The sequence below is a fragment of the Apteryx mantelli genome, unplaced genomic scaffold, assembly GCF_036417845.1.
Source record: "Apteryx mantelli isolate bAptMan1 unplaced genomic scaffold, bAptMan1.hap1 HAP1_SCAFFOLD_34, whole genome shotgun sequence".
In the NCBI taxonomy this organism is placed as follows: domain Eukaryota; kingdom Metazoa; phylum Chordata; class Aves; order Apterygiformes; family Apterygidae; genus Apteryx; species Apteryx mantelli.
Window position 1 is genome coordinate 5,636,600 of NW_027118693.1, and position 6,297 is coordinate 5,642,896.

General features: G+C 68.6%; 1 long non-coding RNA gene across 1 annotated transcript; it reads right to left on the reverse strand.

Annotated features, from left to right (window-relative positions):
• Positions 1-5,395: 5,395 nt before the first annotated feature.
• LOC136996370 (uncharacterized) lies at positions 5,396-6,297 on the reverse strand. The gene is made up of 3 exons (XR_010887553.1): positions 6,149-6,297; positions 6,086-6,116; positions 5,396-5,696 (listed from the first exon to the last, which is right to left on the reverse strand). It is a non-coding gene; the product is annotated as an uncharacterized lncRNA (long non-coding RNA).

Genomic DNA, 6,297 nt, shown 5'->3' on the forward strand with positions numbered 1-6,297 from the left:
GTAAAGCGCCCCTAGCAACGCCGCGACCCCGCCGCGGCCGCCCCGCGCCGCCGCCCGCTGTCGCAAAAGCGGCGCCGCGCGGCGGGGCGGGGCGGGGCGGGGCGTCGCAAAAGCGCGCGGCGCCGCCGGCCACCATAGAGCGGCGCCAAGAGGGGCCAGAGCGGCCGTGCGCGCGGCCCCGCGCCGCCGCCGGCCACCATAGAGCGGCGCCAAGAGGGGCCAGAGCGGCCATGCCGACGGCCTAGGGCCACCGCGGGGCCTCCAAGCGCCCGCGGCGCCGTGTGCCTCCACCCGTGTCCCCTCCCGCCCCCCCCGCGTGTCCCCCCCCGTGTCCCCACACCCACGCGTGTCCCCACACCCCGTCCCCGAGGCCGAGTCGCTGCATTGCGTTGCCAAAGAGGTTTATGGCGCGAGCGAGCGGGCGGGTACAGGCGGCCGCGGCCTCGCGTGCAGGCGGTGGAGGGGGGGGGACACGCGTGTGTGCGACCGGGGTGCGGGGGGGGGAGGGAACCGGTACATCCCGTGTGCGGTGACACGCGTGTTCCCGCGTCCCGTCTCCGTGTCCGCGCGGTCCGGCGTCCAGGTGGGCGCGCACACGCGTGTTCCCACGTGTGCAGGCGGAGGGGGAGGGGTGTTGCATAGCTCCATGCGCGTGGCGGCGGCGAGGCCGGGCACAAGCGTGTGCGACGGGGTCGGGGGGGGGCGCCGGGCGTGCGAGCGGCGCACGAGGGCGCCCCGGGCTGTGCGTGTGGGTCCAGCGGCTGCGGGGCCGGGCCCCGTCCTCGTGCGAGAGTCCCGTCCTCGTGCGAGGACCCCACGACCCGCCAGGACGGGTGGTTCAGGGCGGGTGGGCGCACGACGGCGTCTCGCACGAGGACAGGAGTCTCCCACGACGGCGGCTCGCACGAGGATGGGACTCTCGCACGACGGCATCTCGCACGAGGGTGGTGATCTTGCACGACGGCGTCTCGCATGAGGACGGGACGCTCGCAGGATGGCGGCTCGCACGAGGACAGGAATCTCGCACGATGGCGTCTCGCACAAGGACAGGAATCTCGCACAACGGCGTCTCGCACAAGGACGGGACTCTCGCACAACGGTGGCTCGCACGAGGACGGGACTCTCGCACGACGGTGCCTTGCACGAGGACAGGACTCTCGCACGATGGTGGCTCGCATGAGGACGGGACGCTCGCAGGATGGCGGCTCGCACGAGGACAGGAATCTCGCATGACGGTGTCTCGCACAAGGACGGGACTCTCGCACGACGGTGGCTCGCACGAGGGTGGGACTCTCGCACGACGGTGGCTCACACGAGGACGAGACTCTTGCACAACGGTGGCTCGCACGAGGACGGGATTCTCGCACAATGGCGTCTCGCACGAGGATGGGACTCTCGCAAGATGGTGGCTCGCACGAGGACGGGACTCTTGCACGATGGCATCTTGCACGAGGATGGGATTCGCACGACGGTGGCTCGCACGAGGACAGGAGTCTCGCACGACGGCATCTCACACGAGGACGGGACTCTCGCACGACAGCGGCTCGCATGGGGACGGGATTCTTGCACGACGGGGTCTCGCATGAGGGTGGTGATCTCGCACGACGGCAGCTCGCACAATGGTGGTGATCTCACACGAGGGTGGTGATCTCGCACGACGGCGGCTCGCACGAGGACAGGAGTCTCGCACGAGGACGGTGATCTCACACGAGGGTGGTGATCTCGCCCGGGGACGGTGATCTGGCCCGAGGGCGGCCGCCTCGCGCGGGGACAGGCACTTGCGGGAGGCTCTCGCACGAGGACGGTGATCTCGCACGAGGGCAGGCACTTGCACGGGGATCTCGCACGAGGACGGTAGGCTTGCGGGGGGGGCGGATCTTGCACGGGGATCTGGCCGGAGGGCGGCTCTCGCGCGAGGCTCTCGCACGCGGCCGTAGCACCAGGTGTGGGGGGGGTTCACGAGGCCCTCGCACGAGGGGGGGGATCTCGCACGGGGATCTCGTACGAGGGCGGCTCTCACGTGGGGATCTCATACAGGGATCTTGCACGGGGATCTCTCATGAGGGCCATGATCTCGCACAGGGACCTCGCACGGGGATCTAGCACAAGGGCGGCCATCTTGCATGGGGATCTCGCACGAGGATGATCTCACACGGGGATCTCGCACAAGGGCGGCCATCTTGCATGGGGATCTGGCACGAGGGCGGCCATCTTGCATGAGGGCAGCTCTCGCATGGGGATCTCGCACGAGGATGATGATCTCACAGGGGGATCTCGCATGGGGATCTCGCACGAGGGCGGCCATCTTGCACAGGGATCTCACACGAGGATGATGATCTCGCTTGGGAATCTTGCACGAGGGCGGCCATCTTGCACAGGGATCTCACACGAGGATGATGATCTCGCTTGGGAATCTTGCACGAGGGCGGCCATCTTGCACAGGGATCTTGCACGAGGGCGGCCATCTCGCACAGGGCTCATGAGGGCGGCCATCTCGCACGGGGCTCTCGCACGAGGGCGGCCATCTTGCACAGGGCTCTCACACGAGGGCGGCCATCTTGCACAGGGCTCTCGCACGAGGGCGGCCATCTTGCACAGGGCTCTCGCATGAGGGCGGCCATCTCGCACAGGGATCTCGCACGAGGGCGGCCATCTTGCACGAGGGCGGCCATCTTGCACGGGGCTCTCGCACGAGGGTGGCCATTTTGCACGAGGGCGGCCATTTTGCACAAGGGCGGCCATTTTGCACGAGGGCGGCCATCTCGCACGAGGGCCGCGGCGGGGGGGGAGGGGGGGGGAGCCGGTACAAAAGGGGTCGTACGAAAGAGCAGTATAAAAGGGGGAGGGGCCCCGGCGCTGGGGGCGGGGCCCCGGGTGGTCCCGGATGGGGACGGCGGCGGTGGGGGGGGGGGAGGGTTTTTTGGGGACCCCCCCCCCGGCCTCAGGGCCCCAGGGCGAAGCCGCCCCCCCCCGGGAAGCCTTCGGCGTCGTCGGCGTCGTCCTCCTCCTCCTCCTCCTCGGCAGCGGCCGGGGGGGGCCCTGGTTTGGGGGGGGGGCTGCGATCAGGGGCAACCGGGACCCCCAAAAGCAGGGACCCCCCCAACTCTGGACCCCCCCTTGGATCAGAGACCCCCCTCCCCAAATCAGAGCCCCCCCCAAAATCAGGGCCCCCCCCCCCAAACAGGGGACCCCCATAGCAGGGACCCCCCCCGGAGAAGGGACCCCCCTAACAGGGACCCCCCCCCAAAACCAGGCACCCCCATAATAGCAGGGACCCCCCCCCGGGATAAGGGACCCCCCCACCAGGGAGCCCCCAAACCAGGGAGCCCCCAAACCAGGGACCCCCCCCCAAACAGGGGACCCCCCATAGCAGGGACCCCCCCAACCAGGGACCCCCCCAAAACAAGGACCCCCCCCACCAGGGACCCCCCCCAGATAAGGGACCCCCCCAATTCAGGGACACCCCCCCCAAACCAGGGACCCCCCCAAACCGAGGACCCCCCCCACCAGGGACCCCCCAAAAACAGGGACCCCCCCCGGGATAAGGGACCCCCCCCCAAAACGAGGACCCCCCCCACCAGGGGCCCCCCCCAAACCAGGGACCCCCCCAAACCAGGGACCCCCCCCGGATAAGGGACCCCCCCAAACCGAGGACCCCCCAGATAAGGGACCCCCAAAACTGGGGACCCCCCCCAAAAAAAGGGACCCCCCCAACCGCGGACCCCCCCCCCAAACCAGGGACCCCCCCAAACCGAGGGTCCCCCCCCACCAGGGCCCCCCCCAAATCAGGGACCCCCCCCCAAACTGAGCCCCCCCCCCCAGGATCGGGGTCCCCCCCCCCCTCACCACGAGGCTCCGGCAGCCACCGGCCCCCGGCCCCCATCAGCAGCAGCCCCTGGGGGGGGGGGACACGGAGGGGGGGGGACACGTGGGGACGGCGCCCCTCGGTGTCCCCCCCCGTGTCCCCTCGTTGTCCCCCCCCCATGTCCCCTCGTGTCCCCAGGTCTGGGCCCCCCCCCCGAGTCCCCATGTCCCCCCCGTGTCCCCCCATCCCGTGTCCCCCCGTGTCCCATGTCCCCCCATGTCCCTGTGTCCATGTCCCTGTGTCCCATGTCCCCCTGTCCCCCATGTCCCCCCATCCCATGTCCTCCTGTGTCCCCCTATGTCCCCATGTCCCCCCATCCCGTGTCCCCGTGTCCCCCTATGTCCCCATGTCCTATGTCCCCATGTCCCCCCATGTCCCCATGTCCCTGTGTCCATGTCCCTCATGTCCCCCCGTGTCCATGTGTCCCATGTCCCCCCATCCTGTGTCCCCCTGTGTCCCCCTATGTCCCCATGTCCTATGTCCTCATGTCCCCCCATGTCCCCATGTCCCTGTGTCCCATGTCTCCCTGTGTCCCCCCATCCCGTGTCCCTGTGTCCCCCATGTCCCCGTGTCCCCCATCCCGTGTCCCCATGTCCCCCATGTCCCCCCTTGTCCCCCATGTTCCTGTGTCCCCCATCCCATGTCCCCAAGTCCCCCGTGTCCCCATGTGTCCCCATGTCCCTGTGTTCCATGTCCCTGTGTCCCATGTCCCCATCCCGTCTCCCCATGTCCCTGTGTCCCCATGTCCCTCATGTTTCCCCTTGTCCCCCCATCCTGTGTCCCCATGTCCCCGTGTCTCCCCGTGTCCCCCCATCCCGTGTCCTCGTGTCCCTCATGTCCTCCCATGTCCCCCCGTGTTCCCCTGTGTCCCCTTGGCCTTGCGTCCCCTTGGTCCCCCATGTCCCCCCATGTCCCCCTGCGTCCATGTGTCCCATGTCCCCCCATCCCGTGTCCCCCCGTGTCCCCATGTTCCCCTATGTTCCCATGTCCCATGTCCTCATGTCCACGTGTCTCCCATGTCCCATGTTCTCATGTCGTGTCCCCATGTCCCATATGTCCCCGTGTCCCCCCATGTCCCCCCATGTCCCCACCATGTCCCATGTCCCTCTGTCCCATTTCCCCCATCCCGTGTCCCGTGTCCCTATGTCCCTGTGTCTCCTGTGTCCCATGTCATGTCCCATGTCCTCCCATGTCCCATGTCCCCGTGTCCCCCCATGTCACCATGTCCTGTGTCCCCCATGTCCCTGTGTCTCCTGTGTCCCATGTCCCTGTGTCCCATGTCCCCCCATGTCGCCATGTCCTGTGTCCCCCATGTCCTGTGTCTCCCGTGTCCCTGTGTCTCCCATGTCCCATGTCCCTGTGTCCCATGTCCCCCCATGTCCCCATGTCCACGTTTCTGTGTCCGTGTCCCCCCATGTCCTCCCATCCTGTGTCCCCCAGGTCCCTGTGTCCCCCCATGTCCCCCATCCCGTGTCGTGTCCCCCGTGTCCCTGTCCCGTGTCCCCGTGTCCCGTGTCCCTACCAGGCGGGGGGGGCGGCCAGGCCGGGCTCCAGCTCGGGGCGCTTGAGGGGGCCCCCGGCGTCGTCGCTGCCACCGCCCGGCTCCAGGGCCCTGCGGGGCACCGCTGAGCCCCCCGCGCGCCCCCACACGCCTCCGACACGCCTCCGACACGCTTCCACATGCTTCCACACGCCTCCGACACGCTTCCCGCACGCCTCCACACGCCTCCGGCACGCCTCCACACGCCTCCGACACGCCAATGTGCCTCCACACGCCTCCGACACGCTTCCCGCACGCCTCCGACATGCTTCCGACACGCTTCCGACACGCCTCCCTCGACACGCTTCACATGCTTCCATGCGCCTCCGACACGCCTCCACACGCCTCCGGCACGCCAATGTGCCTCCACACGCCTCCGACACGCTTCCCGCACGCCTCCGACACGCTTCCACACGCTTCCGACACGCCAACGTGCCTCCACGCGCCTCCGACACGCTTCCCGCACGCCTTCAACATGCTTCCACATGCTTCCACACGCCTCCGACACGCCAATGTGCCTCCACGCACCTCCGACACGCTTCCACACGCTTCCACATGCCTCCACACGCCTCCGACACGCTTCCCACATGCCTCCGACACGCCAATGTGCCTCCACACACCTCTGACACGCTTCCACATGCTTCCACACGCCTCCGACACGCCAATGTGCCTCCACGCACCTCCGACACGCTTCCACATGCTTCCACATGCCTCCACACACCTCCGACACGCTTCCCACATGCCTCCGACACGCCAATGTGCCTCCACACACCTCTGACACGCTTCCACATGCTTCCACACGCCTCCGACACGCCAATGTGCCTCCACGCACCTCCGACACGCTTCCACACGCTTCCACATGCCTCCACACACCTCCGACACGCTTCCCACA